This window comes from Schistocerca cancellata, chromosome 3 (genome assembly GCF_023864275.1).
Source record: "Schistocerca cancellata isolate TAMUIC-IGC-003103 chromosome 3, iqSchCanc2.1, whole genome shotgun sequence".
In the NCBI taxonomy this organism is placed as follows: domain Eukaryota; kingdom Metazoa; phylum Arthropoda; class Insecta; order Orthoptera; family Acrididae; genus Schistocerca; species Schistocerca cancellata.
In genome coordinates this window covers 604,537,461-604,563,888 of record NC_064628.1, presented here as the reverse complement: position 1 = coordinate 604,563,888, position 26,428 = coordinate 604,537,461, and positions in this window count along the sequence as shown.

Below are 26,428 nucleotides of genomic sequence, written 5' to 3'. Positions count from 1 at the left end.
GGAATTTCTATATTTATAGAAGCATGGTATATATATATATATATATATATATATATATATATATATATATATATATATATATATATATATATATATATATATACACTCCTGGAAATTGAAATAAGAACACCGTGAATTCATTGTCCCAGGAAGGGGAAACTTTATTGACACATTCCTGGGGTCAGATACATCACATGATCACACTGACAGAACCACAGGCACATAGACACAGGCAACAGAGCATGCACAATGTCGGCACTAGTACAGTGTATATCCACCTTTTGCAGCAATGCAGGCTGCTATTCTCCCATGGAGACGATCGTAGAGACGCTCGATGTAGTCCTGTGGAACGGCTTGCCATGCCATTTCCACCTGGCGCCTCAGTTGGACCAGCGTTCGTGCTGGACGTGCAGACCGCGTGAGACGACGCTTCATCCAGTCCCAAACATGCTCAATGGGGGACAGATCCGGAGATCTTGCTGGCCAGGGTAGTTGACTTACACCTTCTAGAGCACGTTGGGTGGCACGGGATACATGCGGACGTGCATTGTCCTGTTGGAACAGCAAGTTCCCTTGCCGGCCTAGGAATGGTAGAACGATGGGTTCGACGACGGTTTGGATGTACCGTGCACTATTCAGTGTCCCCTCGACGATCACCAGTGGTGTACGGCCAGTGTAGGAGATCGCTCCCCACACCATGATGCCGGGTGTTGGCCCTGTGTGCCTCGGTCGTATTCAGTCCTGACTGTGGCGCTCACCTGCACGGCGCCAAACACGCATACGACCATCATTGGCACCAAGGCAGAAGCGACTCTCATCGCTGAAGACGACACGTCTCCATTCGTCCCTCCATTCTCGAATGTCGCGACACCACTGGAGGCGGGCTGCACGATGTTGGAGCGTGAGCGGAAGACGGCCTAACGGTGTGCGGGACCGTAGCCCAGCTTCATGGAGACGGTTGCGAATGGTCCTCGCCGATACCCCAGGAGCAACAGTGTCCCTAATTTGCTGGGAAGTGGCGGTGCGGTCCCCTACGGCACTGTGTAGGATCCTACGGTCTTGGCGTGCATCCGTGCGTCGCTGCGGTCCGGTCCCAGGTCGACGGGCACGTGCACCTTCCGCCGACAACTGGCGACAACATCGATGTACTGTGGAGACCAAACGCCCCACGTGTTGAGCAATTCGGCGGTACGTCCACCCGGCTTCCCGCATGACCACTATACGCCCTCGCTCAAAGTCCGTCAACTGCACATACGGTTCACGTCCACGCTGTCGCGGCATGCTACCAGTGTTAAAGACTGCGATGGAGCTCCGTATGCCACGGCAAACTGGCTGACACTGACGGCGGCGGTGCACAAATGCTGCGCAGCTAGCGCCCTTCGACGGCCAACACCGCGGTTCCTGGTGTGTCCGCTGTGCCGTGCGTGTGATCATTGCTTGTACAGCCCTCTCGCAGTGTCCGGAACAAGTATGGTGGGTCTGACACACCGGTGTCAATGTGTTCTTTTTTCCATTTCCAGGAGTATATATCCAGCTGTAACGTTAGGTGACTCACCCTGTATATATACACTCCTGGAAATGGAAAAAAGAACACATTGACACCGGTGTGTCAGACCCACCATACTTGTTCCGGACACTGCGAGAGGGCTGTACAAGCAATGATCACACGCACGGCACAGCGGACACACCAGGAACCGCGGTGTTGGCCGTCGAATGGCGCTAGCTGCGCAGCATTTGTGCATCGCCGCCGTCAGTGTCAACCAGTTTGCCGTGGCATACGGAGCTCCATCGCAGTCTTTAACACTGGTAGCATGCCGCGACAGCGTGGACGTGAACCGTATGTGCAGTTGACGGACTTTGAGCGAGGGCGTATAGTGGGCATGCGGGAGGCCGGGTGGACGTACCGCCGAATTGCTCAACACGTGGGGCGTGAGGTCTCCACAGTACATCGATGTTGTCGCCAGTGGTCGGCGGAAGGTGCACGTGCCCGTCGACCTGGGACCGGACCGCAGCGACGCACGGATGCACGCCAAGACCGTAGGATCCTACGCAGTGCCGTAGGGGACCGCACCGCCACTTCCCAGCAAATTAGGGACACTGTTGCTCCTGGGGTATCGGCGAGGACCATTCGCAACCGTCTCCATGAAGCTGGGCTACGGTCCCGCACACCGTTAGGCCGTCTTCCGCTCACGCCCCAACATCGTGCAGCCCGCCTCCAGTGGTGTCGCGACAGGCGTGAATGGAGGGACGAATGGAGACGTGTCGTCTTCAGCGATGAGAGTCGCTTCTGCCTTGGTGCCAATGATGGTCGTATGCGTGTTTGGCGCCGTGCAGGTGAGCGCCACAATCAGGACTGCATACGACCGAGGCACACAGGGCCAACACCCGGCATCATGGTGTGGGGAGCGATCTCCTACACTGGCCGTACACCACTGGTGATCGTCGAGGGGACACTGAATAGTGCACGGTACATCCAAACCGTCGTCGAACCCATCGTTCTACCATTCCTAGACCGGCAAGGGAACTTGCTGTTCCAACAGGACAATGCACGTCCGCATGTATCCCGTGCCACCCAACGTGCTCTAGAAGGTGTAAGTCAACTACCCTGGCCTGCAAGATCTCCGGATCTGTCCCCCATTGAGCATGTTTGGGACTGGATGAAGCGTCGTCTCACGCGGTCTGCACGTCCAGCACGAACGCTGGTCCAACTGAGGCGCCAGGTGGAAATGGCATGGCAAGCCGTTCCACAGGACTACATCCAGCATCTCTACGATCGTCTCCATGGGAGAATAGCAGCCTGCATTGCTGCGAAAGGTGGATATACACTGTACTAGTGCCGACATTGTGCATGCTCTGTTGCCTGTGTCTATGTGCCTGTGGTTCTGTCAGTGTGATCATGTGATGTATCTGACCCCAGGAATGTGTCAATAAAGTTTCGCCTTCCTGGGACAATGAATTCACGGTGTTCTTATTTCAATTTCCAGGAATATATATATATATATATATATATATATATATATATATATATATATATATATATATATGTGTGTGTGTGTGTGTGTGTGTGTGTGTGTGTGTGTGTGACTTTAAGAACGGGCGGGATAGTTAGGTGTGAATCGCTGAATTAAGTAATCAAGTAAAATGGCGACATATTGCCAGATTTTTCACTCAGGAAGCACATTGTAACTGCAAAACTGACTCGTTCCACTTTATAAAGACAAATAGGAACTGTGATGTAAGGAACAGGCAAATAACTATTTCATATTTACTTCGTGTATCGCGATTGTCCTACTCTACCAATTAAGGTTTGCTGAGCCGTGCTGCGGCTCGCGTTGGTGCTGTTTGTAGGTTTCCGCCCTCTGCGGGAGGCCAGACGGTATCGTCTAGTTGACATGGTTGCGGTTGTTTGTCTTCTTGTCGTGTTGATTGGCGCCACTAGGTTTCGCAAGCGTCGCCTGTCCGCTAGTGCCAGCAGCGGCGGTTATCGACATATAGTAACTGTTGCCCTATCTTCGGGGCGACGTCGTTGTTTATCCAGGTAGTGTAAATGGGCCAGTTCGGTTGGGGACTCAGGAGGAGCCAGGTCCGCACAGTGCCGGAACACGCCGGGACAGCTGGCAGCACGCATGGACTGCCGGTTGGAAGGGCTGTGGTCACGAGGGTGTACGACCTCGTCGCAAACCACATTCAGCAAGCTTTAAGATGAGTCCATTTCAATCCAAGTAGAGAAACCTCCACGATTGTTATTCTCCAGTGACTTGGGATCGTGTTGCTGCTCGTTGTGTCACCGAGGTGAAGAGCAGAGAGTGGAATGCTTGGGGAAGACGGATCTGATTAGCTTTCTTTGACTTCTTATTACTATTTACTGCGTTCAACTTGTTACAATTTTACAAGTTCAACCAGCCGTTATTTTTCTTCCCTGGTAGCCGCTAACGCCCCAGTTACCTGCCCCGGGGGTTAGTGCATGTAACGGCAGTGTACGTTTCCTCTCCTTGCCGCTGCTGTCCTATAAAGCGTGTAGTTTTGACAGATTTCTTGTTTGTAGGCTGGTTGGTAGTTCTTCTACACTCTTGGTAGTGATTCCTTTCTTGTTGCGGGCGCTCTAAACACAGCATTCTGGGGACGTAGTGCAGACCACCGGTTCCGGCTTTGACGTTCCATCCTCTCTTTTGGTTTATCGGACGTGAAGTAGCTTCAGCAAGATTATCATTAGTCATTCGTTAGACTACCACTTGTATGAGTAACCATCTTGTGAAAGGAATGCAACTCTTGACTGCCTATCTCATGGCTCCCGAAAGTGTCAGTTGCCGGACCTTCTCACCCAGCAGTTCAGTGTAACGCTCCTTCAGTCCACGCCTTCAGCGGGTATAATCTGCCTCAGTACGCTTTAAGGCACTTATGTACTGGTCCTTGTCTTTTATTATTGTATTATTTATTACAACACCTTGTAATGCCTACATTAAAGGTTATATATGTCTAGTTAATAGCTCTGGTCGCCTTCTGGAATAAAACTAGCAGTGTAGTGTTCAGTGGATGTGCCGTTTGGTGATCAATTGCTTGTTTTTTTAATTAACCTTTGCTATTTTATTTGCTGTTTTACAGCAGGTTTCTGAATTTTTATATTGTTGCCGTTCCTGGCGTGTAAGGCCTTCAGCCGTGATTTTGGTCATTTGCCTTAAAATTCTAATTTGGTTTTTGCATTTTAGCAGTAAGCCTTTAAAAACTGGCGTCTGATGCCTTCTGCTGTGTTTGTGGTGACTTGCCTTAAATATTTCAAAACCTGTAATTTGTTAGTTTCAGTGAGTTTCAAACAATTCTTAATTTACTGCCATTCCTGACGTGTAAGGCCTTCTGCCCAGATCACAGTGGGTTGCTTTTAAAACATTATCTGCTGTGTCTCTATTTAATGGTGATTTGCTAAATTGTAGCACACTGAAAACACTATTATTTACACGGTTGTTTATTCCTTCATTGATAACGTGTAGTATTTTTATTTATTCTTCAGTCTGGAATTACAGAAATAAAATAAATTGTGTGTAACTGTAAAAGGCAACCAATAGTAACTGATTACTGCCCCGTCCACAATCGTAAACGAATCCTGCTTCCCTTGACTACCAGGTTTCATTTGCATTCCTAAGTTATCCATAATATAGTAGTTAATATTTTTCTCAGCCATGGAAAGAATTATATTCGTATGATAACGACGAAAATTGTATCATATGCATAATTTCAATAGCGTTTGTTTAACAAGAAATCTCTTGTGTAAAAAAAACATGGTTGGTAGCAAATAAGCCCATTTGCTATGTTACGTACTTAGCATGTATCAAAAGTGGTACTCGTTCACCACCATCATCTTCTGCACGCATTAGGCCTTCCTGTTACGCCTACTTGTGCAGATCATTGGGAACCCTTCCACCTGGTTTTCTGTCTCCCCCCGTTGCTCATCCTGTTGCTCTACAAGTGCATAGTATCGTCCATCCTACTGGTGTATTATTTCCATTTCCGTCTGTATCCACTTCTTTATTTAGAGGCATTTATCCTAATTCCGTCCTTACTTTCACATTTCACAATCGATTTTGTCTTGCATGTACTGCTGCATGTCGAATTAATCTCATTTTCGCATTCTGGACCCTTAGAGTGTCCTTCTTTGTTGTTATCTTTGTTTCATTTCCATGACAGTGCATAATAAAATTTCATGAGTGGCTATTTCCTTACTTACCGTTGAAAGATTCGTCTAATAGTACTATTCATCAAGTAAAATTTCTCTTTTTTATGTTGAAAATCAGGTCCATCTTAATGTGGTATATTTAAAAAAAGGAAGGAAGATTAGGATTTAACGTCCAGTCGACATCGAGGTCACTACAGACGGCCAAATACAGTCACAAAAAAAATAAAAAAAATACGAGCCACGAAGTAGTTAAGCAAATTGGCCACAAACTATCTTCCAAAAGGTATTGACAGAAAATGCGGCCGGTAGTTGAATATGTGTCGCTGCAGTGGGATTCTCATACGCAACTGTCGAGGTCAGTAAACAGGGAACATGTCGATACCAGGACTTTAAGTATTGGCTAATTTCACTCCGTGTACTCAACTATGCGTCGCAGACAGGCGCGTGAACGATATACGCAAATGTCAGCATTTGAGAGAGAACATTCAGTTGAGCTCAAAGATGCCGAATGGAGCAATCGGCCACTCGTTCAATAAGTGAATAGAAGCAGTGCCACTATTCGACTATGTTGGGAGGAATGGGTGAACCACGGCCCAACACAGCTGAAATGCGGTAGGGAGCTGGTGTTGAGTGGAAAGGTACGGAGCCGTAATGAATTTATTAACGTTTCTAAAAACACTAATGAATTTATTTTTAAAAAGCAGATAAACAAGAATAACATTAACAAAATGCCTCCAGAACTGAAAAGACTAAATTTCAATAACACAACTGATAGCAAACACCTCAAAACGGCAACAGTATAAAATCAGTTGCTTTTAGTAAAGAATATTGAATGAACTAAAAATACATTTACAATACAAACAGCAAAACGTGTGATCAAATAAATATGTCACAAATATCAACCATCGGCTATGGCCAGTAATTATCAAAACGCCATTGCCTTCGAAGTAGCCAAACTGACTGACAAATGTGATTAAATTTATGATGATAGAGGCGGCGGCAGAGGCAACAGCAGTTGCAATAATTCGTCCTTCTCTACTAACACAGGACGGCAGTTGCCACTACCACAGTACTAGAAACCTTCATTAAAGATTTCAATCGTGGTACACAAGCATCTTTAACTAGAGCACAGTTTACAAGAGATACAATCACCTGTCCGACACCTGGTTTTCCCATTCAAGCTAGACAAGTTTCGTTCTTTGTAGTTTTTTCGTGAGATATTTGGCCCGGTCACGATCAATGGCCCACCCTGTATATAGCAATTCGTGGTCTTGGGTAGCGTTCTCGCTTCCTGCGCACGGGGTCCCGGGTTCGATTCCCGGCTTGGTCAGGGATTTTCCCTGCCTCGAGATGACTGGGTGTTGTGTGTTGTCCGTATCCTCATCATTCACCCCATTACGGTCGGAGGAAGGTAATGGCAAACCACCTCCGCTACGACCTTGCCTAGTCGGCGGTGCGGGCCTCGCATCGTTCCCTACGTTCCTTGGAGTACGGGACCTCATCATCATCATATAACAATGGGCACCCAGGACACGGAGTCAAAATAGCCACCACGCAACACAAAGCGACGTGCTGACTAAAGGGATAATCGCCGTGGTGTCTCGTAAAAACCAGCCCCTTTCGACAGACGCCTGCTTACAGAGCGCCGAGAGAAGGATGTAACTTATTATTCGTAGTCTGAAATCCATGGGTATCATCCAGCAGACACCACAGCATCCAGTACTTGCAAAGGACAGCTCGGACTCCAACCAGGCTCCTCAGTGAACAAAAACTGCTTCCAACTTCAGTGGCAGAGTAAACGCCGATTACTGTGCATCCCGCCGAAGTAGCATTTAACGAGCCATGTTCACGACTCCTACCAACAATCGGCCCAGGCAAACCAACAGTGAGCAAAGGCACCAACGGGCCACGGCAGACACTTGACCACAACAAGCCGCCTCGCTTGCGCTCTTCGCCGCCCGTGTTGCACTCTCCTTTTTTCCAGGTCGCCGCAGGCCTCAACTACCTTCTCTAGCAGCAACAGTGAGGCTCCATGCAGTCTTGCGGGAATTACAGGAAATTAAACGCAGGCGCATGGCACAACAGTGTCAAGAAGGAAGCGGTCGACCTATAGAGACGACAGAACGTGAATATAGCGAAATCGTCAGATACCCACTCACAGCCCAGCATTCCTGATAAATTATCACCGATTGGACTTGTAACTGGTGCTTGAGTGATCACATAGGCGACTTACAGTAATGGGACTGTGCTCACGGTGCCGACTACCATTGACCTCTGTTCACTAACTGGCCCGAACGTTCTAAAATTGGGCACATTCAGCCTAGAACCCTCTTGCCTGTACTATAATTGTCTTGATTGATGAGTCCCGTTTCTAACTGAAACCCGGAGAAAGCGTGTTTCGAGACTTCCCAGGCAGCAATGGGATACCACCCATAGTATAGCCCTCCACACCGGGCGACTACCACGAGTGATAGTGCAGGGTGTCATTTCATTTTAATGGTGGTCATATGTGGCACCCGTACACCACAGCGGTACGTCAGCCATTTTCTTCATCCCGTTTCGTTGCCCTTCGTGGAGAGCAATCCAGGGCTTGCATTTCAGCAAGCTAATGGCCGCCCGCACACGGCGACTGTTTCTAGTGCTTTTCTTCGTGCTTTCCGAAGTCTACGTAGACCCGCAAGTTCGGCGGGTCTCTCCTCAATGAAGAACGACTGTAGCATTATGATCAGGGCACTCCAGCGAGTTCGGGATTCTAACGATCTAAAACGCCCTACGGACAGAATTTGGCACCATGTCCGTCAGCTGGACATCCAACAATTTAATCAATCAGTGCCAAGTCGAATAACTGCATGCGTAAGGGTCAGACGTAGCCCGACACGTTTGTGAAGCACTTTCTCTTGTGTAAATATTATTGTAATCATTTGTCTGTCTGAGGATGAACATCTATCGAATTCGGCTCCATTACTTCGTGGTGCGCAGATTATTTATTTCCCTATAGAGTGTATACAAAATTTGTTGCTTGTTCTAACATTGTCCACTTTTTGAGAACATTTTATATGGGAATATTGGTGTAAGTAATCGATTAAATTTCGATCATGCATCCGCGCAAATAAAATTCCCTCCACTGATATTTCGGCCGCATGTCGTCCGGCCATCCTCAGAGTGAGTCACAAGACTGACAGCAAGATGCCAAGCGCGGCCTTATATGCTTCACCGCGGCGGTACTGCGCATGTGGCACACAGATACTGGTCGGCGGCAGAGAAATACTGTGTTAAGGTGATCTTCCAGCCCCCCAGGAAGATTGTAGCTTTACTCGGCTCTGTCAAGGACGATTTACAGTTTAGTAAAGTGGGTGTGTATCAGATCCCTTGCGGAAATTGTGAGAAGTCGTACATAGGTCAAACAACACGCGCCGTTGATGAGAGGTATGTGGAGCATCGAAGATACACACGCTTATTACAGCCAGACAAGTCAGCTGTGGCGGAACATTGTATTGATACAGGGCATTCCATGAATTACATTGATGTGAAGATTTTAACATCCACCTCTTCTTTTTGGGAATCTGTCTTCAAAGAAGCTATAGAGATTAGATTAGCTAATAATTTATAAATAGAGATAATGGTTTTAATTCGGACAAAGCATGGAATCCGGTTCTTGGGGTAACTAAACTGCACAGAAGTCGTCATGGGGTCAACCGCCGCCGATCATACATCGATAAGTGAATCGAATGTCTGTACGCCTTCGCCACAGGCGGCGAATGTGTAAACGTATGTCTCTGCCGCCGACCAGCATCTGTGACCCGCTTGCGCAGTACGGCCGCGGTGGAGCATATAAGGCCGCTTTTGGCATCTTGCCATCAGTCTTGTGACTCACTATGAGGATGAAACTTCCTGGCAGATGAAAGCTGTGTGCCGGACCGAGACTCGAACTCGGGACCTTTGCCTTTCGTGGGCAGGTGCTCTAACTGAGCTACCCAAGCACGACTCACGATCCGTCCTCACAGCTTTACTTCTGCCAGTATCTCGTCTCCTACCTTCCAAACTTTCCCGATAAAGGCAAAGGTCCTGAGTTCGAGTCTCGGTCCGGCACACAGTTTGAATCTGCCAGGAAGTTTCATATCAGCGCACACTCCGCTGCAGAGCGAAAATCTCATTCTGGGCCCTCTGATGATGGCCGGACGATACGCGGCCGAAATATCAGTGGAAGAAATTTTATTTGCGTGGTTGCATGCCCGAAATTTAATCGATTATTCATTACGCCGCGAGAAGTTGAAAATGCACATTCGTGTAAGTAAATTTACTGTAACGGCGAGACCAGTAAGTATAACATAGGCCAACCGAGCATGTACGCACTACCGTAGCGCCGTACTGAACTCTACTTTGAAAACCTGAGGCCCGTTCGGCACACGACCCTCTTCGACACTCTATCTCTATTTAGAAGGCCGGCGGCGGTGGAGGTGAGCGGCCAGGAGGGAGCGGCAGAGTCTGCTGCCCTCTTTGCCACCTTATTTCGCCGGGAAGTAATTTACTGTCGGATGATCTCTGCGCGCACGCACTCCGCGCCGGCGCCGCCTTCCACTACTTTCTGCTCCTTTCTTCCTTCCGCCGCCTCTCCACTTCCTCCGGCGCTGCCAGGTCGACCTGGAATAATGACCGGTTCCGTCTGCAGGGACCGCGGAAGCCCGTTTGTTGCAGAATTCGCCGCCGCCACGTGCCCCGCGCCCTACGCCCGCCTCGGAATTCTTCGCCAGACAAATGTGCATTATATACGGGCTGCCTCGCCGCCGCCGCCCCAGCCCAGCCCCAGCCCCAGCCGCTGCTTCTCGCGCACTTCCGCCGCCTGCCGAGAACGAAAATAAGTCTCACTTACGGCGGCTTACAACGCGCAGTCTTGGTAGGCTAATGCCGGCAGGCGAGGTAGTCCCGAGAGTAAGTCGTAAGTATAGAAGAGCGTTACAGTCCTTCTCCCATGAAGTCATTTGTAGAATCAACTTGAAATTTCGGGTAGTTGTCGAGGAAAATAGAAGGGATTTTACAGAATTTTCTTACAGCTAAGATCGCACTCAAAACTGTTTTTACTGGCCGCTTTGGAGAGGTACAACAGTCATCTTCAATACTGTAACATTATGCATTTACATATACAAGGTGTATCAAGAAGAATCATCCGATTTAAAAGAAAATCGTAACTATTATGTTATTTAAGGTATGGGCGTGAACAACTACTGTTGGAAAGAGCAAACTTTCGAGTTTTACATGGATTTACATATAGGCCCGCTAGCCATGGGCGTAGGTGCGGCACCTTAAGGGGGCCGGTATTTTTCTCTCTGTACTCATTTTAACATTTAACGTTTTATAATAACTGCACTTACTAACGACAAAATACTGTTAAACAACTTGCTAGTTTAAATGAGCCTTAAGAACGAAACTCGACAAGTGAGGCTTGGAAATATACATGGTTTACTTGGTGACTGAACGGAGATTTTACACTGGGTTTCTGCCTGGGATCATCTTCATGACTGTTCAAAATATTTTGAAGTAAGTTGTCATGACGGCAATCTACAATACAACGTTTGAAACATTATTCCAAGAAAGTTGTCGGCTTCTACTTAACCATACCATATTATCCCCGTGAAAATACCGGGACTCCTGAAAAGCTGTGATAAACTAATCAGCAGTTTCTTAAATACTGTAACATGTGTGGGCCTCCATATACACTCCTGGAAATTGAAATAAGAACACCGTGCATTCATTGTCCCAGGAAGGGGAAACTTTATTGACACATTCCTGGGGTCAGATACATCATATGATCACACTGACAGAACCACAGGCACATAGACACAGGCAACAGAGCATGCACAATGTCGGCACTAGTACAGTGTATATCCACCTTTCGCAGCAATGCAGGCTGCTATTCTCCCATGGAGACGATCGTAGAGATGCTGGATGTAGTCCTGTGGAACGGCTTGCCATGCCATTTCCACCTGGCGCCTCAGTTGGACCAGCGTTCGTGCTGGACGTGCAGACCGCGTGAGACGACGCTTCATCCAGTCCCAAACATGCTCAATGGGGGACAAATCCGGAGATCTTGCTGGCCAGGGTAGTTGACTTACACCTTCTAGAGCACATTGGGTGGCACGGGATACATGCGGACGTGCATTGTCCTGTTGGAACAGCAAGTTCCCTTGCCGGTCTAGGAATGGTAGAACGATGGGTTCGATGACGGTTTGGATGTACCGTGCACTATTCAGTGTCCCCTCGACGATCACCAGTGGTGTACGGCCAGTGTAGGAGATCGCTCCCCACACCATGATGCCGGGTGTTGGCCCTGTGTGCCTCGGTCGTATGCAGTCCTGATTGTGGCGCTCACCTGCACGGCGCCAAACACGCATACGACCATCATTGGCACCAAGGCAGAAGCGACTCTCATCGCTGAAGACGATACGTCTCCATTCGTCCCTCCATTCACGCCTGTCGCGACACCACTGGAGGCGGGCTGCACGATGTTGGGGCGTGAGCGAAAGACGGCCTAACGGTGTGCGGGACCGTAGCCCAGCTTCATGGAGACGGTTGCGAATGGTCCTCGCCGATACCCCAGGAGCAACAGTGTCCCTAATTTGCTGGGAAGTGGCGGTGCGGTCCCCTACGGCACTGCGTAGGATCCTACGGTCTTGGCGTGCATCCGTGCGTCGCTGCGGTCTGGTCCCAGGTCGACGGGCACGTGCACCTTCCGCCGACCACTGGCGACAACATCGATGTACTGTGGAGACCTCACGCCCCACGTGTTGAGCAATTCGGCGGTACGTCCACCCGGCCTCCCGCATGCCCACTATACGCCCTCGCTCAAAGTCCGTCAACTGCACATACGGTTCACGTCCACGCTGTCGCGGCATGCTACCAGTGTTAAAGACTGCGATGGAGCTCCGTATGCCACGGCAAACTGGCTGACACTGACGGCGGCGGTGCACAAATGCTGCGCAGCTAGCGCCATTCGACGGCCAACACCGCGGTTCCTGGTGTGTCCGCTGTGCCGTGCGTGTGATCATTGCTTGTACAGCTCTCTCGCAGTGTCCGGGGCAAGTATGGTGGGTCTGACACACCGGTGTCAATGTGTTCTTTTTTCCATGTCCAGGAGTGTATAAAACCCGACTCAAATTAAATTTCTTGTAGAAATTATGGGCAGGTATCAAGTTAACCCTCCATTACTGGAATTGATGCGAATGCTCTGTGGTCGTGCGGTAGCGTTCTCCCTACCCGCGCATGGGTTCCCGGGTTCGATTCCCGGCCGGGTCAGGGATTTTTTCTGCCTCGTGATGACTAGGTGTTGTGTGATGTCCATAGGTTAGTTAGGTTTAAGTAGTTCTAAGGTCTAGGGGACTGATGACCAGAGATGTTAAGTCCCATAGTGCTCAGAGCCAACAGAATGTTTTTGAAAGCTCTGTGGTCTTTAGTGTCTGAGCTTTGATTTAATGACACCCGTTTAACAGAACATGTTGATACTGGGAATCTTTCACATTTTTAAAAATATGTTTATACGAAAAGAACATAAGCAGAATATCTAATAATGTGTGAAACACCCTTCAAAACAGCTTAAAAATTTTATTTATTTATTTACTTAGTTAGTTTTTTTGGCGAAAAAAGAAGAAAATAAGAAGAAACCAACTTTCGTTTGTCCCATTTATTATGCTGCATCCTGCACGATATCAATGTTCCCACTCTGTGCAGTCGACGAGTACGTGGCATTGCAAATTTTATATTACGAGGCGAGTTCTTAAGTAAGCACCGTTTTGAAATTAAAAAAAAAAGATGTTTTAAGATATCTCAATGATTTTATTTTTACACGTTAGCCTGTACGTTTATCTACGCACTGACGTCATTACAGTCTGATTCTTCCTTGTTTACGTGGTGTACTGAGTGTTTAAGATGCCTCCGATAATCGTGAGTCCTTCCGACTGTGAAGTACGGGGTGTTATAAGATTTCTTAGTGCTAAAGACCTAAAAGCTATCAATATTCATCATGAGATTTGTGCAGTTTACGGAGAAAACATTATGAGTGATGTAATGGTACGAAATTGGGTGAGACCATTTAAAGATGGCCACACAAATGCGCATGATGAACAACGGAGGTGGCGTCCTTCGGTCGATAATGAAAGTTTGGTACAGGAAGTGGACAATAAGGTGAGAGAAAACAGACGCTTTACGATTTTCTCCTTGCGGGATGACTTTCCTAATGTTTCTTGTAGTGTTTTGTATGGCATTGTGACCGAGCACATGAATTACTGAAAACTGTGTGCACGTTGGGTACCGATAATGTTGACAGATGTGCACAAAACCAAACGTTTAGACAATGCATTGACTTTCCTTGAGCGGTACCACAACGACGGTGATGATTTCTTAAGCCATATTGTTACGGGCGATGAAACATGGATGGCCCACGTCACACCAGAATCAAAGCAACAGTCCATGGAAGTCGATCAAGGGCATCGTTTTGCTGCAAGACAATGCTCGACGCCATGTGGCGAATCAGACCAAAGATCTCATCACATCTTTTCCATGGGAAACTCTAAATCATCCTCCGTACAGCCCCGATCTTACGTCCAGTGACTACCATCTGTTCCTGCACTTGAAGAAACACCTGGGCGGTCAGCGTCTTCAAGACGATGACGAAGTCAAAACAGTGGTGATGCAGTGGTTAACAAGTCAGGCGGCAGACGTCTATGAGGAGGGTATTAAAAAACTGGTACAACGTTAAGACAAGTGCCTCAAAATTGACGGAAATTATGTAGAAAAGTAGATTAAGGTACAGGCTTTCATGCAAAAAAAAAATTATTGAGGTATCTTAGCACGTCTTTTTTAAATTTCAAAACGCTACTTACTTAAAGAACACGCCTCGTAAACTTCGTAAGGTATTTTTCTTCGAGGAAAGGTTATTTTTATTTTATGTTTGACAAAAGGTGCATTAGTATGTAGACATAACAGCAGTGTTCACATAAATGACAAAACACCGCATTAACTGCCAACAAGACTACTTAAACTTTGTAATCTGTTCCCTCAGCCCACAGAAACTGCTAAAACGGTGTCAGAGTAAGTGGGACTAGAGTCGAAAAAGTGACTGTCCTGCTTTCATTACGAGACGAATTCCAGCCGACAGGTGTGCTTCCACTGTTCACTGACAACAGAGGAACAGACGACAATGAAATTAAATTATTATTCATTGTCGTTCTTTCATAGTGCAGTTGCGTAGAGAAATCCGAGTTGGTCAGTCCATCGCTCAGTGTTTAAAGGAAAAATCTTTGTGCTCGTGTGCCGTGTTTAAAGTAAAAAACTATGTGCTCATGACGGTTGGAACTGGATACAGTTTCTTTCTTTTGTTTTGAATGTTGGTTGACAATTTTGCAAGTGCCTTAACATGAATAACAGCGAAAAAAGCAAACGTGCAAAATTAAGTGGAGCGACGTTTCGTAAATTATCGAAGGAAAGGCGAAATCGAGAAGCCAATGTTCTAAAAACGCTTGGCAGAGTACGTAAATTGTTCTTAAAAAATGTTGCTAATGCGACTTGCAGTTCAAGTACTACCGATAATATCTCTGGCACTGCAGCTGTTGTAAAATAAGTAAATACAGACGGAACAAACGTTACAAATGAAAAAAGGCCAATTGTTCCTGATATCGAGTTTAATGAAAATTTATGTGTCGAGTCTGAGTTTACAAAAAGAAATAACGTCATTAGTGATGATCCTGCAGAATGGTGTATCAGTGGATCAACAATCGACATTCTCTTACAACATGGCATTTATCAAAATTGTAATGGTGGTTTTTCTAATCCAAGACGATCAATAAGCGATATAACCAGATATTTAAACAAAAATGTATTTTACCATAAACTTTTAAATGTTGCATCAATTATGCGTGATTTTCTAGTATACTCCTGTAGCACCGGTGTTGATATCGTGCACCATATAAGTTGTTCGGAGGTAAGGCCGCGATTCCTACTAATAGTATTTCAGATTGGAAAAATACAACTTCTAATACACTACTGGCCATTAAAATTGCTACACCTAGAAGAAATGCAGATGATAAACGGGTATTCATTGGACAAATATATTATACTAGAACTGACATGTGATTACATTTTCACACAATTTGGGTGCATAGATCCTAGACATTGAGTCAAACATAGCTTGGATGGCGTGTACAGGTACAGCTGCCCATGGAGCTTCAACACGATGCCACAGTTCATCAAGAGTAGTGACTGGCGTATTGTGACGAGCCAGTTGCTCGGCCACCATTGACCAGACGTTTTCAATTGGTGAGAGATCTGGAGAATGTGCTGGCCCGGGGAAGCAGTCGAACATTTTCTGTATCCAGAAAGGCCCGTACAGGACCTGCAACAGGCGGTTGTGCATTATCCTGCTCAAATGTAGAGTTTCGCAGGGATCGAACGAAGGGTAGAGCCACGGATCGTAACACATGTGAAATGTAACGTCCACTGTACAAAGTGCCGTCAATGTGAACAAGAGGTGACCGAAACGTGTAACCAGTGGCACCCCAAACCATCACGCCGGGTGATAAGCCAGCATGACGATGACGAATACACGCTTCCAATGTGCGTTCACCGCGATGTCGTGTAACACGGATGCGACCATCATGATGCTGTAAACAGAACCTGGATTCATCCGAAACAATGACGTTTTGCCATTCGTGCACCCAGGTTCGTCTTTGAGTACACCATCGCAGGCGCTCCTGTCTGTGATGCAGCGTTAAGGGAACCGCAGCCATGGTCTCCGAGCTGATAGTCGATGCTGCTGCAAACGTCGTCGAACTGTTCGTGCAGATGGTTGTTGTCTTGCAAACGTCCCCATCTGTTGACTCAGGGATCGAGACGTGGTTGCACGATCCGTTACAGCCATGCGGGTAAGATGGCTGTCATCTCGACTGCGAGTGATACGAGGCCGTTGGGATCCAGCACGGCGTTTCTTATTACCCTCCTGAAGCCACCGATTTCATATTCTGCTAACAGTCATCGGATCTCGACCAACGCGAGCAGCAATGTCACGGTACGATAAACCGCAATCGCGATACGCTACAATCCGACCTCTATAAAAGTCGGAAACGTGATGGTACGCACTTCTCCTCCTTACAAGAGGCATCACAACAACGTTTCACCAGGCAACGGCGGTCAACTGCTGTTTGTGTATGAGAAATACGTTGGAAATTTTCCTCATGTCAGCACGTTGTAGGTGTCGCCACCGGCGCCAACATTGTGTGAATGCTCTGAAAAGCTAATCATTGGCATATCACAGCAACTTCTCCCTGTCGGCGAAATTTCGCGTCTGTAGCACGTCATCTTCGTGATGTAGCAATTTTAATGGCCAGTAGTGTATTTTATCTCATCACGAAAATTCACTTGAAGACAAAAATTGCGAGTTATCACTCTTAACAAGAAAAAAGTCGCCTGGAACAATAGATTACCATTTCGAGTCAAATGTTGAGACAGAAAACATGTACTAGCGCAGTGTGTTGAAAAGGTGTTTGCAGTAGTGAAGAAGCTAACAAGTTGTGGACTTCCCCTACGTGGACACGTTGAAAGATTCCATTCATTACATAATGGTCAATTTGTGGTGTCTCTTGAACTTATAGCCGAGTTTGATCATTTTCTCGCAGAGCACATTAAACGATATGGAAATCCAGGACAGGGACATACAAGTTATCTTTCTTCAACAATTTGTGATGAAATAACAGAGCTTCTTTCTGAACGATTTGAAAGAATTATCGTAAGTGAAATAAAACAGACCAAATGTTTCTCCATAATAATAGATTCTACTGCGGAAATTTCACATATTGATCAATTATCTTTCATATTAAGACGTGTGAAAGGGAATGGTTAAGCTGTTGAACGTTTCCTTCTGTTTTTACCAAACCTGGGACACTATTCCGAAAACTTAGCTAAGGCCATTCTAGAAGTCCTATCTACAAATTCCACTTATATTACTGACTGTAGAGACCAGTCATACGACAACGTAAGCAATATGTCAGGAACCTACACTTGTTAGCATTCCCTCATTAAAGAACGGAATCCGAAAGCGAATTATGTGCCTTGTGCAGAGCATTCTTTGAATTTAGTCGGAAGTAGTGCTGCAAGCTGTTGTCGGGAAGCATGTTCGTTTTTAAACTTAGTGCAAAACCTTTATAATTTTTTCTCTGCTTCTACACAGCGCTGGGCTAAACTTCTTTCTTCCCTGAAACCAGCAAGCAAAACGGTAAAAAGTTTACCAAAACCACATTGGCCAGCAAGAGAGGAATACGTTTGAAAAACCACTTGCGCGAAATGAGGCTTCAGCTTTATTGAATCTACTCACAAGACCAGAAACAGTATTGACGATGACAGTTTGGAAGGACATACTACAGACGTTTAACAGTGTAAATCTGAAATTGCAACGTGTAAATATTGATACTAAAATAGTGCATGAATTATATGAATCACTAGTTGGGTTTATTGCATCTATTCGTGGCATGTTCGACTATTATGAAAATAAATCCATGTAGATTGTGATTGATATTGTCTATTAATGCCCCTATAAATGATCACGAAAACACTAACTTCATGAGGTCGAAGAAGCTGTCGCTGAAAAAGTTTTTCTGGCTGGAAGGGAAAAATTTAGAGACGAAACATTTCTCCCAGTACTCAACAACTTCTACGCCGAATTAGTGAGAAGGCAGGAACGCTGTAGAACACTCTTGGACTCCTTCACAGTTTTTAGTAACCTTAAGAACAGTTCCCCTGATGACATTGCTGAACGTGCAGCGTCATATGACACAGAGTTAGAGCCTTCCTTCCATAGTGAATGTGTACATTTCGTGGAACTTTTGAAATCTTCTGAGATTAATAATATACCACTCGAAATGAGTAAATTTTTACGAAAAGCGAGGTTACAGTCCGTGTTTCCGAATGTTGACATTGCTCTTAGAATATGCCTATGTCCGACACTTGCGAATTGTTCAGCATAACTCTCATTTTCCGGTCTTAATAGACTGAAATCGTACCTACGTTTTACCTTGTCTGAGGAGAGATTGAACGTCTTGTCCATTCTTCACATCCAAGCCGACCTCCTGATAACCATCTGAACTATGAAGATATGATGACGACGCAAACTTTACTGACTGGTGAATTTGTTTACTTATTCATATTAGTTTTAAAAATTTAAGATTATAATGTGATTTTTATTATAACTTATAGCACATTCATTGGATTTACAAACTACGTGTTACATGTTTATTTTACAATTGGCGATGGCAGAACGCGGAACTAAACCTCGTTTACGTGCAGACGTGACGGAATGCGCCCGACAAAACTCAATAATACGCAAATGACCCAGGCCTCTCGGCGCTGTACAGTCAAGTCATACTCATACTGTAGTATGTTACAACTGATGCGTATTCTTGGCGTCTGCTGAAATGTATAGTTATCGCGGAAACATACTTACCGGAGAGTACGCTCGGAAGAAAAAGTGTTAATAAATAACGTTGTTCAATTTAAAGCGTTGCTAATACCGTTAGTACGAGCTAAGGTGAAAACAGTAGCTGTAGTAAAAAACTCTTCAGCCCTTAAAGGTACTGGGTACACTTACTATGCAGCTTCTATTTACACAGACCCTAATGCTTACACGTCAAATATCAGAGTATAAAACAAATTTGATTTTTCCACACTAGTCTGTAAAATTATGTAATAGCAAATCGAGTTGTGAGTTTGTTCGCCTGTACTTAGCTATTTCGTGCACCGAAATCTCTATTTGATTTTCATTTCTTATGCGTTCCTATAGATTCACGTGTTAATGCAGAAGGTGTTTTTTTATCTGCTACACATTCAAGTTATTAGATCGTAAAACGACAGTTTAATTTTAATTTTGAATGCATCTTTGTAAAGGTACGTATTAATTTCTAATGTATGACACTTTTGCTTTAATTTTTAAATCGTAACACAACTTTTTGATTTTAATTTTCAACGGTTTCGTTTAAAAGAACATATTAAAAGTGAATGTATAACAAAAATCCGTTGTCTCCTACACGTTCTGCTGAATTTTTAGGCCATAAAGGAAAAGTTATTTTCCTTGTGTTCGTTTCTGTTGTCTTTCGACTGAAGCGTCCTGGACCTCTGCTGTTCCTGATCTATATAAATGACCTAGGTGACAATCTGAGCAGTTCTCTTAGGTTGTTCGCAGATGATGCTGTAATTTACCGTCTAGTAAGGTCATCCGAAGACCAGTATCAGTTGCAACGCGATTTAGAAAAGATTGTTGTATGGTGTGGCAGGTGGCAGTTGACACTAAATAACGAAAAGTGTGAGGTGATCCACATGAGTTCCAAAAGAAATCCGTTGGAATTCGATTACTCGATAAATAGTACAATTTTCAAGGCTGTCTATTCAACTAAGTACCTGGGTGTTGAAATTACGAACAACTTCAGTTGGAAAGACACATAGATAATATTGTGGGGAAGGCGAGCCAAAGGTTGCGTTTCATTGGCAGGACACTTAGAAGATGCAACAAGTCCACTAAAGAGACAGCTTACACTACACTCGTTCGTCCTCTGTTAGAATATTGCTGCGCGGTGCGGGATCCTTACCAGGTGGGATTGACGGAGGACATCTAAAGGGTGCAAAAAAGGGCAGCTCGTTTTGTATTATCACGTAACAGGGGAGAGAGTGTGGGTGATATGATACGCGAGTTGGGATGGAAGTCATTAAAGCAAAGACGTTTTTCGTCGCGGCGAGATCTATTTACTAAATTTCAGTCACCAACTTTCTCTTCCGAATACGAAAATATTTTGTTGAGCCCAACCTACATAGGTAGGAATGATCATAAAAATAAAATAAGAGAAATCAGAGCTCGAACAGAAAGTTCGGGAGTGGAATGGTAGAGAGATAGTATGATTGTGATTCGATGAACCCTCTGCCACTCACTTCAATGTGAATTGCAGAGTAATAATGTAGATTTAGATGCAGATGCAGATGAAGAATGTGTTAAGAGAATGAATTTTTAAGTTTGTTTTATCCGCTGCCGTACACCAAGTACAGTTCAGGAACCATATTACATTTTGATTGAGCGGGGCTAGACTGCTGACGCTTCCTTCAGAACAACGAACAACAGACTACGGAAACAGCTCACAGCGCTCCCACCCAAAACGGCAATTGTGAAGTGGTCGGGTAATACTTATTATTTAAAACTTTTTTTTTTTTTGAGGAGGGAGGGCATGTAATATGGTGTGCCAAGGCGCGCAAAATTTTTAATTCGCCACTGGTTACCGCTAGGTAGCTGGAGTGTGCGCCCACTTCAGTTCCTGTAAAAATGTCGTCGGGACAACAGAAAGCGTTTTGTGTTCTGCGTTATGCGCAGTGCGGCTCAGTATTAACTGTTCAGCGTGACTTTCGTACTACGTATGGTGTGGGTCCTCCTACGGCACAGAGAATTAGATGATGACATGAACAATACCGAGAAACAGGTTGTTTGTGTAAAGGCAAATAGCCGGGCCGTCCCCGAGTCTCTGACACAGACGTCGAACGCATCCGTCATAGTTTCACAAGGAGTCCGCAGAAATCCGTTCACCGTGCGGCTCGACAGCTCAACATACCCACGATGTCCGTCTAGCGTGTGTTGCGTCAACATTTACACATGAAACCACACAGACTTCAGTTACCGCAAGCTCTTCGTGAAGGTGACAAACAACAACATGTGGAATTCTGTAATTTCGTTCTTGTCAAGAAGGAAGATGACAGTTTTCTCCCACGCTTAGTGTTTAGTGAGGAGACAACATTGCATTTAAATGGATAGATGAGCCGTCATAATGTGAGAATATGGGGTACGGAACAACCACATGAAGTTGTACGACATCAGACGGATTGTCCAAAATATAATTTGTTTTGTGCGGTTTCTTTGCCGAGAACACTTTTACAGGAAGCACGTATCTCGTTATCCCTGAGAACTTTCTTTTCCCACGGAGACCGATTTGAATGACTTCATTTACCAACAGGTTGGGACGCCGCCACACTAGCATCTGGAAGTTTGGGAATTTTTAAATGGAAGGGTTGCTGAACGATGAGTCGGTCACACTGTACCAAATGATTCTGCCTTACATTACTGGCTCCAAGGTCAGTGAACCTTATTGTATGTGATTATCTCTCGTGGGGGTTTATCGAAGTCTCTGTTTATATACATCCATTACCGACAATAAAGAATGAAGTGAGACATCGCATAATAGCAGGTGTGGAAGCTATAACCCAAGACATGCTTGCTGCAGTGTGGGAACAATTTGAATATCACATTGACATATCTCATGCATCTTCGGGAGGGGGGGGGGCGTATTGAACACATATGAACAGGTATGAAGAAAAAACTTTTTGAGTATCCCATTCACCATAAAACAATATTCATTGTACATGTTTATTAGTTGCAGAAATATAGACGAGTCAAATCGGATGATTGTTTTTGATAAACCCTGCTTTAATATACTACACATACCACCAACATTTTTATGAAGAAACAAGCAGTCTTGGTTATAGCAATACAATTTTGATTATTTCCAAATGACGCGTTTCACCTTTATTAAGGCATTTTCGGAATGGCTGATTTTTGTTACCGATGGGTACATGGGATACCGCACCTACAATATCTCAAAAGGTAAATGTCTCTTGTCAAAGGTATAAAAACACTGCACGATGTCTGATGTTTGGTAGCAATGACATGTTTATGATGTAAAGCTTTACTTGTAGGCCTGATACCGTTTGGCTTGCATTGAACGACGACATACAGTAATAAGGACACTGCGCAGTGTTTTTAAAACTTTCAAAAGCGGAGTTTACCTGCTGGGATATTTTATGCGCAGTATCCCATGTGTCCATCGCTACCATACATCAGCTAAACCGAAGATGTCTAAATAAAAGTAAAACGCGTCATTGGGAAATAATACAAGTTTAACAACGCAAACAAGACTGCTTGTTTCTGCATATACAATTTGGTTGCTATGCCAATCCCATTAGGGGGTGCAAAAATTGCTATCATTATTTTTGTAACACAGTACAAATGAAGAAATGGCAATTTTAGTGCAGAGTATGATTCACATTCAACACAGGTTCGTAAAAACAGAATTACAAACAGATTTGTCACAAATTAAAATACACATAGTGAAAATGCACCTTGTAGAACTTGGCAAGTGTAGATATGTAGCGCTCCTTTGACCCTTGTCAGTGTTCAACTCCACAGTATATAGTAAAAGTGCACATTTATGCTAATCCTTACAATTACATGACAAGTTAAGAGGATCTTCGAAACTTCTCATTCAAAGTACATATTCGAAATGAATGGCATTGATGCAAAGATAAGGCGCGAAAATACGAACAGCTACTAGAGGGTTCTTTTGCATTATTCTGAAAACCTGTTCATACATATACACACAGTCAATTCTTCTTCTCCCCCCCCCTTCTTCTCCCTTTCTCCCCCCACCCCCTCATATCATCACATATTTTATGACTAGTGTCACACTTTCTGTACCTTGTAATTAATTATGGTTCAAATGGCTCTAACCACTATGGGACTTAACATCTGAGGTTATCAGTCCCCTAGACTTAGAACTATTTAAACCTAACTAACCTAAGGACATCATACACATCCATGCCCGAGGCAGGATTCGAACCTGCGACCGTAGCAGCAGCGCGCTTGCAGACTGAAGCGTCTAGAACCGCTCGGCCACACCGGCCGGCAGTGTATATTAAAAACCTTCTGTTTGAACAGGCTTTCAGCATACCTACATAAGAGCCCTTAAGTGACTGCAATTTTCTACATGTCTCATCTTTTCATCATTGCCATTATGTTGCCCAATATTTCGATTTTGAAGGTTCCAAAATGTGCTTCTCTCTTCACTTATGTATAAACATTGGCTTAAACGCGCATTTCACTATATATTGTGGATCTTAACAACCGATTCGCATCAGAGGAATGCTATATAAGTACACATGCCAAGTGCATGACTGGGATTCCCACTACAAAACCGACGTTTTTAAATAAAAGAACTGTTAAACTGAATGAAGGTTTCATCAGCGATTATTTTTATGACTTGTATAAGTTTTTTCTGTAGCGGAATTTGCAATTTACTACTTTTCTGTCTGTTGTTCTTTCATGATGTAGATTGTGTAACTGAGTGAAATTAAAATGTACTTGTCTTTGACATAAGAGGAAACCAGTTTTCAGTTGACTGGGTGCGTCGCTTTTTATTAACGCTTCGACATTTTATATACATCTCCCTTTTTCTCTAGTTTGTAATAACAAGGGTGACACATGTGACTCTTGACTAATGAAGTGGTGCGTTGTTTCCAACCAGAGTGCAGAAAATATCTATAGTAAAAGTTAGATCAGGCATCTCCATTCTGTCGACAAACATATTTGGAGAGATTATCACGAGTAATCGAAAAGCGACCCTTCATCTTCCCTAATTCCATCTACTCAAACGATGTTTTGCTGGATTTCTCCTCATCGAACCAGAGAAAATTTTTTGTGTAGGTGGAATGATTACACCTTTTAAAACTATGTTGTCGAAGTCCAATGTCACGTATAGATTTGTGGTTCATAAGAGACCTATAGGAGCAAATTTACGAAATGGTTTAGAACAATATATTTTCCCTCGCAATTTTCTTCTAAAATACCTGTTGGGATCAGTGCCCCTGCTAATCAAGAACAAGAAAATCTTATGGTCCGTGCCAAAATGACACCAACTTTAACGTTCTTACTATCGTAATCAGCAGTGGACAAAGTAACTGTAAATTACTCAGTTAATTAGATTCATTGAGTAGAATCAGGGCAATGTTGTTCGACTGCCTGTTGCACGCTCCTCGTGTTAGTTGCTGACTGGATGAGAAAATTGTTCCCATAATTGAGAATATATTAGTGAAAGAAGTGGGTGAACTTAAAGCACTAGGTAAGTAGTTCTAATTCATGATGAGGCTTACTGTATGATCATTTCAAATTCTAGACCTCTGTCAAAACACAGAGTAAGGAGGAGTGTACGGTGGTTATTTCAGCGGATACGCTTTGAGGTAGAAGCTTGTACTGACGCATTGATGCTTAACTATGTGATCTGAGTCAAACATCGACAAGGTTTCTTGTGCAAAGATTGTTGCACCATTTCTTCAGTTACTGAGCTGTTGGACCTTCTCCGGTGACATTTTCCACGTCGCTGTACGCGTTAACCTGAATTGATGAAGTAACAACAACGAGAAAGAACTTGTTGCTCGTACGCCCAAGATTTGTTTTATACTGCTAAAAAATTCACAGCTAGCAGTTCGGTGCTTTTGTTGTTTCACAGTTCTCACAAAAATCGTAACGCCAGAAAGTTCTCACCCACTCCTCCACCCGTCCTAGGCCCCATCTCCTCCAAAAAAAAATGGCTCTGAGCACTATGGGACTTAACTGCTACGGTCATCAGTCCCCTAGAACTTAGAACTACTTAAACCTAACTAACCTAAGGACAGCACACAACACCCAGCCATCACGAGGCAGAGAAAATCCCTGACCCCGCCGGGAATCGAACCCGGGAACTCGGGCGTGGGAAGCGAGAACGCTACCGCACGACCACGAGATGCGGGCCCATCTCCTCCCCCATAGAATTCCTAAATAAATTAATTCTAGGCTAGCCCTTCGCCTGAAACATAAACTGGAAGCACAGTGGCCATAAATAACACCCGCTATAAAATGTTTAGTCCCGCGCTTCTTTACATCCCAAGATTCCGTGCTTCAGCAGTATCTTATATAGCTCGCGTGCGACGGGAAACAAAAGGGAGAAGCAAGAAACAGGAAAAAATAAGAAAAAAGTTCCAGAATAAATTGTTTACTGCGTGTCATTCACCTTGTATTTTCATAGTGTGTAATTCATAAAGCGACACGGAGAAAATGGCTGAAATCTTTTCTTACTACGTGTAATAAAGTTTTTATGGAGCAGATAAATCACCGGTTAGAGCACACGGCGACGCTCCGAGAATGCAGAAGGCACAACGGCGTCTTGCTATACAATCCCCGTGTCCCCCGGTTCCGTTTTAATTCCGTCTGCTGGAGCACACAATTTTCTCGCGGCCCGTAAGGCACAGGTGTTGGCAGCCAAACCAATACCCATCAAAGATGATCGATCGCCGTGAAAGAAATCTGAGTGTAGGAGGAAGTCTCTTCGTTGTGGCCTGAATTGTGTTGCCAAGGCACAAGAAGGAGCTGCTGTGACTGATGTCGGAACTTCAGCCATAAAAAGGGAATCTGATGCACGCGTAAAACGTGAGGTAACCAGGAAGGGACGTCGGGAAATACAAGCGCTCGCGAAGGAAAGAAAGCAGAAGAAATGGCGGGGGGGGGGGGGGGGGGGGGAGACAAGATCCTCGAACAAAAACGTTGAGTTTATTACCTTTTCACTGACTACCAGAAGTGCTCCTCAAAGTTATTACAGCTGATTACGTGAAAAAAGAATTGTTTTTAAATATACGATAATCACAGTATAAAAGGTAAACTTTATAGAATTATTACTACAGCACGGCCGAGAATTGAGGAGTCAATAACATGTTATCATCAAGAGAAGCAATATAAAAGCTTCTAATTGGAAGCGAAGTATGTAATCTGGTATGTTAAAAAAATTAGAATGCAATAGAATTGACGGTTGCCACTCAGCTTGCCGTCTTAGGTTATTTAGAAAATAATCACTTTCTTTGTACAGATGAAGAACCTACAACGCAATAGGA